The 10,758-nt window shown below is 42.2% G+C and overlaps 1 non-coding gene across 1 annotated transcript; it reads left to right on the top strand.

Moving 5' to 3' along the window:
- Positions 1–281: 281 nt before the first annotated feature.
- On the top strand, positions 282–418 carry LOC129627488 (small nucleolar RNA SNORA8). The gene has a single exon (XR_008702627.1). It is a non-coding gene; the product is annotated as a small nucleolar RNA SNORA8 (small nucleolar RNA).
- The last annotated feature ends 10,340 nt before the right edge of the window (positions 419–10,758 follow it).

The raw sequence follows: 10,758 nt of genomic DNA, 5'->3' as shown, positions 1-10,758 counted from the left end.
CCTTTTCCTGTTTGAAATCAGTCTGTTGTTCCATGTCCAGTTCTAACTGTTGCCTCCTGACCTGCATACAAATTTCTCAAGAGGCAGATCAGATGGTCTGGTATTCCCATCTCTTTCAGAATTTTCCACAGTTTATTGTGGTCCACACAGTCAAAGGCTTTGGCATAGTCAATAAAGCAGAAATAGATGTTTTTCTGGAACTTTCTTGCTTTTTCCATGATCCAGCAGATGTTGGCAATTTGGTCTTTGGTTCCTCTGCCTTTTCTAAAACCAGCTTGAATTGCACTGCATGGTATCTGCATTCAGCAGTTTGTTCCTGCTGGCTGTTCAAAAGACAGTGCGATATAAATTCAGTATCGGGCATCGTTGGTTTTTTTGCTTTGTGCATGTTAGACCTGGTATTTCTACTGATACAGTATCCTTTTAGTTTCTTATACTGGTCAGTTTGACAGAATCTTCAAAAGTAACTAATACTTTTTTTTTCCTACCGTTGTCATTAAGAACTAGACAGATCCCATCTCCTGACCCTAAACAGGCTCATGAGTAAAAACTGGATATAATATGGCTTTTCAATATTAGGAAAGATGAAGGAGTAAACACCATTGTACTTGCTATATTTAACTTCTAGGATCCTATAGTAAACTTCTTGAGGATATTGGATCTTGAAGATTACAGGTGGCAAACTTTGAAGTGAACTCCACTGAAGATCTAAGAGGCCCAACTAAAACTGTGGCATCACAGCTGTGGATTGAGCAGAACTTTTTGAAAGGGCTACCTTGAAGATGACAACCTTGGAGGAGCTATGGTGATTGGCAGTGGAAAGAATCAGGACGTGTGAAAAATCCTTAAAAATTTATTGACTTAAATAACTTTGTCTATGTTATGAATAAAAAGAAACCTTTGTGCAGAAAGTCAAAAAAATAAAAAAATAAAAAAAATAAAACCAGCTTGAACATCTGGAAGTTCACGGTTCACGTATTGCTGAAGCCTGGCTTGGAGAATTTTGAGCATTACTTTACTAGCGTGTGAGATGAGTGCAATTGTGCGGTAGTTTGAGCAGTCTTTGGCATTGCCTTTCTTTGGGATTGGAATGAAAACTGACTTTTTCCAGTCTTGTGGCCACTGCTGAGTTTTCCAAATTCACTGACATATTGAGTGCAACACTTTCACAGCATCACCTTTCAGGATTTGAAATAGCTCAACTGGAATTCCATCACCTCCACTAGCTTTGTTCGTAGTGATGCTTTCTAAGGCCCACTTGACTTCACATTCCAGGATGTCTGGCTCTAGATGAGTGATCACACCATCGTGATTATCTGGGTCATGAAGATATTTTTTAAATGATCTCACTTATATGTAAAAACAAAACCCAAGCTTACAGAGAGCACATTAGTAGTTGGTAGAGGTAAGGGGTGGGGAGTGAGCAAAATGGGTGAAGGGGTCAAGAGATACAAACTACCCATTATAAAATGTCATGGGAATGTAATGTACAGCATGTATGTAGTTAGTAATATTATATTGCTAAGAGAGTTCATCTTATAAGTTCTCAAATGAAAAAAATTTTTCTGTGTATGGTGAGAGACAGTAACTAGATTTAATGTAGAGATGATATTGCAACATATACAAATATTGAATCATTATGCTTTACACCTGAAAGTAATGTTACATGTCAACTATACATCAAAATAAAACACATAGGAATACTTGCTATCAGTACACTCTAGCATTTCTTGGAAATATCCAGACAATGTTGTATTTTTTTTTTAAGTTAGGTATAAATCAGTTCAGTTCAGTCACTCATTCGTGTCCGACTCTTGTGACTCCATGGACTGCAGTATACCAGGCTTCCCTGTCCCATCACCAACTCCCAGAGCTTACTCAAACTCACGTCCATTGAGTTGGTGATGCCATCCAACCATCTCATCCTCTGTCGTCCCCTCCTCCTCCCACCTTCAATCTTTTCTAGCACCAGGGTCTTTTTCCAATGAGTCAGTTCTTCGCATCAGGTGGCCAAAGTATTGCAACTTCAGCTTCAGCATCAATCCTTCCAATGAACACGCAGGACTGATTTCCTTTAGGACTGACTGGTTTGATCTACTTGCAGTCCAAAGGATTCTCAAGAGTGTTCTCCAACACCAGACTTCAAAAGCATCAGTCCTTAAGCGCTCAGCTTTCTTTATGGTCCAACTCTCACATCCATACATGACTACTGGAAAAACCCTAGCTTTGACTAGATGGACCTTTGTTGGCAAAGTAATGTCTCTGCATTTTAATATGCTGTCTAGGTTGGTTATAGCTTTTCTTCCAAGGAGCAAGCGTCTTTTAATTTCAAGGCTGCAGTCACCATCTGCAGTGATTTTGGAGCCCCCAGAAATAAAGTCTCTTACTGTTTCCACAGTTTCCCCATCTATTTGCCATGAAGTGATGGGACCGGATGCCATGATCTTAGTTTTCTGAATGTTGAGCTTTAATACAACTTTTTCACTCTCCTCTCTCACTTTCATCAAGAGGTTCTTTAGTTCCTCTTCACTTTCTGCCATAAGCGTGGTGTCATCTGCATATCTGAGGTTATTGATATTTCTCCCAGCAATCTTGATTCCAGCTTGTGCTTCTTCTAGCCCAGCATTTCACATGATGTACTCTGCATGTAAGTTAAATAAGCAAGTTGACAATATATAGCCTTGACATACTCCTTTCCCAATTTGAAACCAATCTGTTGTTCCATGTCCAGTTCTAACTTGCTTCTTGATCTACATACAGATTTGTCAAGAGGCAGGTCAGTTGGTCTGGTATTCCCACCTCTTGAAGAATTTTCCACAGTTTGCTGTGATCCACATAGTCAAAGGCTTTGGCGTAGTCAAGAAAGCAGAAGTAGATGTTTTTCTGGAACTCTCTTACTTTTTCTATGATCCAGCGGATGTTGGCAATTTGATCTCTGGTTCATCTGCCTTTTTTTAAATCCAGCTTGAATATTTGGAAGTTCACAAGTCCTTTTCATTATAGGGGACTGGAATGCAAAAGTAGGAAGTCAAGACATACCTGGAGTAACAGGCAAATTTGGCCTTGGAGTACAGAATGAAGCAGGGCAAAGGCTAATAGAGTTTTGCCAAGAGAACGCACTGGTCATAGCAAACACCCTCTTCCAACACACAAGAGAAGACTACACATGGACATCACCAGATGGTCAATACCAAAATCAGATTGATTATATTCTTTGCAGCCAAAGACGGAGAAGCTCTATACAGTCAGCAAAAACAAGACTGGGAGCTGACTGTGGCTCAGATCATGAACTCCTTATTGCCAAATTCAGACTTAAATTGAAGAAAATAGGCACAAATACTGGAAAAGAGTAGGAAAAAATATCTGCAGGCAATATAGAATCTCATAGAAAAATTCCAGAAGTGTGAACTGAAAAATTCTGAAATCTAAAAGAGAGAAGTAGAAAATGTAGTGGGCATTGTGGAATGTTTTGTTTTGTTTTGGCTATACAGCATAGAAATCCCCACCCTGGGTTTAGGAAACACCCATTATCTACATCCAGGTGAAAGTGGCGCCCCCACATACTGCTACAGAAATTGAAAAAGTTACTTCTTTCCTGCCTCCTGCCTGCCCGGGCATAGGAACATGACCAAGGAACCCTCCATGTCCTTCCAATAATTGCCTTTTCTACTTAGGCTTTCAGTTGAGAACTACAACTCTTACAGAAATTGATATTGACGGTAGGTTGCAGGCAACAAATCCTCCAGAAAATGGGGGATCTAATTTTTATTATCTTGCTCAGGTAGAGCCAAAAGTGGGAACAATTCCACAATATTCATAAATGAGAATCTGAAAGCCAAGAGCTCGGGAGGGTTAAATAGCTATTTGAGTTACTTCTTGTCTATTGAGAACAGGGATTTGCGAGCATTCAATGTACCTATCAAAGAACAGAATAGAAGACAATGGGTTTTTATTTTTTATTTTTTTATTTGTTGACCAAGTGGCATGCGGGATCTCAGTTTCCTGACCAGAGATCACACCCATGCTCTGTGCAGTGGAAACTCAAAGCCCTAACCGCTGGACCCCCAGGGAATTACCCCAACATTGAAAATCAGTGGTGTGGATTTATATAGCCTGAGAAGTGGAATGGCTGCTTTTAATGATACCGGATAGCTTAAAGAAAGAATATAACCTCAAATGCCTCAGATTTCATTTCAGGGCACAGCAGGATCCTGGGAAATATCTAGTATTCTGTTCTTTAACCCCAGATAGCTTTTTGATCATTGTAAAACCAAACTTAAGATTGGTCCAATAAGTTGCTAAGTTACATGTAGTTTAGTTAGTACTTTGGCCACCTGATGCAAAGAGCCGACTCACTGGAAAGTATCCTGATGCTGGGAAAGATTGAAGGCAAAAGGAGAAGAAGGTGGCAGAGAATGAGATGGTTAGAGAGCATCACTGACTCAATGAACATGAGTTTGATCAATCTTTGTGAGATAGTAAAGGACAGGGAAGCCTGGCATGCTGTAGTCCATGGGGTCACAAAGAGTCAGACACGACTTAGCTGAACTGAACTTATCTCAGTACCATGTAAAATTTAGGATACTGATTGAGATAAGGTGGTACCCTAAGAAAATGAGCAGGGGGTCATTTTGAAACCCTCATGATCCTCCTGGACAGTTAAATCAATCTGCCACCATCTTTTGGAAAGAAGCAGGGTCTCTGTTATACCTGAAGATACCCTCTGGGGACAGGTAATTCTCATCTCACCTGTCATTGTTTCAGACTAAGACTACAAATGGATCCCTGGGGACTCCTAGAATTCAGCATCGAAGTTATCAGATTACTGCCAGCTCCTTGAAGACAAGACCACTTGGAGCTCAGATCCTTCAGAAATAAAAGTTCAAGTCACCCCTCTGGGTAAAACTCCAGCCAGAAGGTCTGCTGCCTGAAGGCAAAGGAAACATGGTAATGGAAGAGGGAGATCATGAAAATCTGCTTCAGCCTTACTGTGAAGGTTGCTCAGTCGTGTCCAACTCTTTGCAACCCCATGGACTATACAGTGCATGGAATTCTCCAGGCCAGAATACTGGCGTGGGTAGCTGTTCTCTTCTCCAGGAGATCTTCCCATCCCAGGTCTCCTGCATCACAGGCAAATTCTTTACCAGTTGAGCCACCAGGGAAGCCCTCAGCCTTACTACTCATTCTACTACTACTACTACTGCTGCTGCCAAGTCACTTCAGTCGTGTCTGACTCTATGCGACCCCATAGACGGCAGCCCACCAGGCTCCCCGGTCCCTGGGATTCTCCAGGCAAGAACACTGGAGTGGGTTGCCATTTCCTCCTCCAATGCATGAAAGTGAAGAGTGAAAGTGAAGGTGCTCAGTCGTGTCCAACTCTTAGTGGCTCCATGGACTGCAGCCTACCAGGCTCCTCCGTCCATGGGATTTTCTAGGCAAAAGTACTGGAGTGGGGTGCCATTGCCTTCTCCTACTACTACTACAGCCTACTTACTACTCATTTACTCTACTCATGTAGAAACAACAATTACAAACTCTCCTTTATATTCTTCTCTGCTATGTCCTGCGTATGTTTATATGTGAAACCATTTGGGTCTCATTGAGGGGTTTCCAAAGACCTCCAGCACCAGAGTCCTTTATATCTCAGAGCAAAAAAGAATTCAGCCAAAGGCAAAGTGAGAGATAAGAAGTGATTAATTAGAATAGGACACTTGTGAGGTTTACAAGCAGGCAGGTAAGGGGGTTGCTGCGCCCTAAGAACTTACTGGGCTACAGTTTTATAATCAAAGGAAAAGTGAGAAAGAAGAACTTCTCTGTCTTTTTCGAGCAGGTTGGGCAGGAAAGTTTTCTTCTCCCTACATCATTAAGCTGCTGCTGCTGCTGCTAAGTCACTTTAGTCGTGTCCGACTCTGTGCGACCCCATAGACGGCAGCCCACCCTGCTCCGCCATCCCTGGGATTCTCCAGGCAAGAACACTGGAGTGGGTTGCCATTTCCATCAAGCTAGGTCCACAAATTATAATTTTTTTAATGTGTGCAGACAGTGTGTCCTAGGGACCATTAGCTTACTGAGCTCACCGCACAGGATGTGGGGCTCATGCCATCATCATTTTATTATTTGGGAGCATGTCTCCTGCTTCCGTTGCATGGTTTTGTTAACTTAAGCAAGACTGCTTGGTTTTGTGGTGAAGCAAACCTGCTTTCTTGAGTAATCATTAGCTTACAGGGGTCTCCCATCTTTTTTTCTACTCACAGTCTCCTAGTGGGATTCACCAGTTAATCCCTACTATGTCCCTTTACTCTGTCTCTATCACATGTGTTAACTAATTCCCTTCTTTTTTTTACCCCTGCTGCTGCTGCTGCTAAGTCGCTTCAATCATGTCCAACTCTGTGCGACGCCATAGATGGCAGCCCACCAGGCTCCGCCATCACTGGGATTCTCCAGGCAAGAACACTGGAGTGGGTTGAAATTTCCTTCTCCAATGCATGAAAGTGAAAAGTGAAAGTGAAGTCAGTCAGTCGTGTCTGACTCTTAGCGATCCCATGGACTGCAGCCTACCAGGCTCCTCCGTCCGTGGGAGTTTCCAGCAAGAGTACTGGAGTGGGTTGCCATTTCCTTCTCCGTTTTTACCCCCTACCATCTCCTTTTTCCACCTAAGTGTTAGTTGCTCAGTCGTGTCTGACTCTTTTTGACCCCGTGGACTGTAGCCTGCTGGGCTCCTCTGTCCAGGAAATTTTCCAGGCAAGAGTACTGCAGTGGGTTGCCATTTCCTTCTCCAGGGGATCTTCCCAACCAGGGATCAAACCTACATCTCCTGCATTGGCAGGGGGATTCTTTACTGTCTGACTCATGAGGGAAGCCCACAATTAAGGCTTTACAGAGGTTTAACTTTATAATTAGTCCTTGATGGGGTCACAAGAGTACTAGACAAGAAACTGACATCATTTAGAGATCTCAGATTTTTTTTAACTCAATACTTGGCTAGGTAGTTGCTCCTCTTCAGGAAAGGAAGGGTTATTGCTGATTTTTCCCAGTTTTGTTAAGATATAATTGACATACAGCACAGTATAAGTTTATTTATTCATTCCACTGTTGATGGACATTTAAGTTGTCTCCAATTTGGGGCTGTTACAAACAATACTGCTATGAAATTTTTGTACATGGCTTTTAGGGCTCATATATACACATTTTGTGTAAAACCCAGAAGTAAAGTTGCAGATTCATAGAGAATGCAGATGTTTGATTTTGCATGTTTTTGGTTAACGGTTTCCTAAGTTGTCCCAATTTATGCTTTCACCCAGCACTGTATGAAAATTCCAGTTACTCTACATTCTTACCAACCAACACTCAGTATTGACATTTTTATTTTAGCCACCCTCCTGGAGGTGTAGTTGTATTGCATTTATTTAGTTATTCTCACCCATGCACCTGTGCACTTGGTAAGTCGCTTCAGTCATGTCTGACTCTTTTGCAATCCCATGGATGGTAGCCCACCAGGCTTCTCTGTCCGTGGGATTCTCCAGGCAAGAATACTGGAGTGGGTTGCCATGCCCTCCTCCAGGGGATCTTCCCAACCCAGGGATCAAACCCGAGTCTCTTTAAGTCTCCTGCATTGGCAGGTGGGTTCTTTACCACTAGCACCACCTGGGATGCCACACCCATGCATCTATGGTCAATTAATCGATGACAAAGGAGGCAAGACTAAGCAATGGAGAAAAGAGAGTCTTTTCAATAAATGGTACTGGGAAAACTGGACAGCTGCACATAAAAAAAAATGAACATAGAACATTTTTTAACACCATACACAAAAATAAACTCAAAATGGATTAAAGACCTAAATGTAAGACCAGATATTATAAAACTCTTAGAGGAACAGATAGGCACAACACTGACATAAATCATAGCAATATCCTTTTTGATATGCCTCCTAGAGTAATGGAAATAAAAACAAAAATTATTATCATTTGCCACACTGCTGGCATGTGAGATCTTACTTCCCTGACCATGGATCAAACCTGGGAACCCTGGAATGGAAGCATGCAGTCCTAACCACTGACAGCCAGAGAATTCCCTGCATATTGCTCACCACAGAAATGCACAGAAAAAGGGCCTCAACCTCAACTGAGTCTCTATTCTCAGGATTTCCTAGTGATTTTGATTGAGGTAGATTTTACAATTTTCATTTTTAAAAGGCATGACAGATGACCTGTGGGAAACTAAATCCTCAAAAAAAAAAAAAATATATATATATATATATATATATATATATATATATATCTTCTGTTTCTACCAACTCCCCTATTTTCAAATCAGAAAACTGGGATTCAACTCCTTCCTTGTCCCACACCTGCCACAAATCTCAGTCCTATCTGTTCCCCTTCCAAAATATCTTAGGGAATTAATATCCTTTCCCTACATGCTCTACTCCAAGTTCTCATCCCTTACAAATAGCCTTCTTTTCTGATCTTACCTGACCAAATCTGTTCAGCCACCAGAGCAGCCATTTCAAAATACAAATCTGGCCTCACCATATCCACTTGAAGATAACTTGTATTTGCCAAATGGTTTCTCAGATAAAGTCCAGGCTCGCCAGCCAACAAAGCCTTCCATGACCAGATCTTGCCTGCCTCTTGTTTCCCACCTCCTTCCATCAGTTTCTGCTGGGTGACACCAAAGTGCTTGTCATCCACTGTAGACACCATTTACATGGTTCATGTTCCCTCTGCCCGGCACACCTCTTGTGTTCAGCTCTGCTCAGGCCTTAGCTCTTGCAGGCAGTCATCTTCAGCTCCTAGGCAAGCTCAGGTGCCCCTCAAGATATAGTCCCAACATAGCCAGGAAGTAGCCTTTTCCATATTCTTTCAAAATCCCCTCTTTCATCTGTTTCCCTGTTTGCAAGTGATGTAAATAAGGTGACTATCATCTTGCATCCCCAATGCCTGGCATTCAATATATGCTTTGGGGACAAAATTGCCACATTTTTAAACATTTTGTTAAATGTCTGAAAATTCACCAATTAGATCTATTTAGGGGCATCAGATGTTCTTAGCACAATGTAAAGTCTACCCTCCCTATCAGGTTTCATAGTATAAAATGAATCAGTTTGATTAGAGTTACTTTCATTTTAAAACCTCACTGGTATGGGTCATTAAGAGAATGGATTTGGAAGGACAATAGGTGTACTAGTTAAAGAACTCAATCTGTAATGCAATAGAGTTAGTTTTCAAGGTAAAGTTCTGACTCTTCTTTTCAGAAGCTGGGTGACTCTGGCAAATTACCTAGCCTCACTAAGCCTGTTTCCTCTCCTATAAAATGGGAATTGTTTTATGTCCCTCACAGTGCTGTGTTAAAGATTAAATCACACAGGAAATATAAGTGCCTCTCATGTGCCTGTGTGGCACATACAAATATTCGATCCCAGGCAGCTGTCCTTGTTATTCTCATTAATAAGGGCAGTTCTGGGAGGATGCCATGTGGAGAAGCACACTGAGTAAGGCAGAGAGAGACAAGATTTCAACCTTGAATGCTTGTCTATGGCAAGTTCAGTTCAGAGCAGTTTGTCTAGTCTCTTCCATGTTCACAAAGTGGTATGAAATTTGGGAATCTTGGTATGGGTATTTCTTAGTCACTGTCATATACCCCATTTCTCATCTCTACCCAACATCTCATCTGTTCACTGCACAAAGAACAGAGTAATTCAGAAGAAAAGCTAGGCATTGGACTTCCCTGCTGGTGCAATGGATAGGAATCTGCCTGCCAATGCAGGGTTTGCTCCCTGATCAGGGAAGATTCCACATGCCATGGAGCAATGAAGTCCATGTGGCAAACTTCTGAGTCCACACTCTAGAGCCTTCGAGCCGCAACTACTGAGTCTGTGTGCTACAACTACTGAAACACTCCTGCCTAGAGCCTGTGCTGTGCAACAAGAGAAGACACCACAATGAGAAGCTCATGCACCACGAGAAAGAGTAACCTTCATTCGCTGCAACTAGAGAAAGTCTGTGCGCAGCAAGGAAGACCCAGTTCAACCTTCCCACCGCTGGAAAAAAAAAAAAAAAGGCTGATGCTGAAGCTGAAGTTCCAATACTTGCCACCTGATGTGAAGAGCCGACTCACTGGAAAAGACCCTGATGCTGGGAAAGATTGAGGGCAGGCAGAGAAGGGGATGACAGAGGATGTGATGGTTGAAAGGCACCACTGACTCAACAGACATGAGTTTGAGCAAACTCTGGGAGATATTGAAGGATGGGGAAGCCTAGCATGCTACAGTCCATGAGGTCACAAAGAATCGGACATGGCTTAGCAACTGAACAATGAACAACAGGCTTCTCCTCTCATCAGTGGGTACTGTATAGTTTACCAAGCTCCTTCACATCCACGATCATATCTGCCAACACATGTTGACATTTTTATCCCCATTTGGCAGATGATGAAACTCAGGTTCAGAGAAATTTAAGTGACCAACTGCAAGTCACAGAACTAAGAGGTAGTTGAGTTAGAATTCACAGTCTAGCTCTTCGGAGGTCAAGTCTAGTGCCTTTTTGAACAGGTGTTAAATGGTGATCAGGCAAAAAGGAGCAGAGAAAAAAGGGGAGGGGGGTGAAATAATGGGGAAAGGAGGCAGGAGGTAGAGTCAAGATAAGATAAGTAGATAAGAAAGAACTGCCAGGCAGGGACAGAATCACCAAGGCTGCTGTCCCTCCTAAGCAGCCATGTGTGTCTGTGCTAAATCACTGAGTTGTGTTCAACTCTTTGTGA

The sequence above is a fragment of the Bubalus kerabau genome, chromosome 14, assembly GCF_029407905.1.
Source record: "Bubalus kerabau isolate K-KA32 ecotype Philippines breed swamp buffalo chromosome 14, PCC_UOA_SB_1v2, whole genome shotgun sequence".
NCBI lineage: Eukaryota > Metazoa > Chordata > Mammalia > Artiodactyla > Bovidae > Bubalus > Bubalus kerabau.
This window is presented reverse-complemented; position numbering and strand designations above follow the sequence as displayed.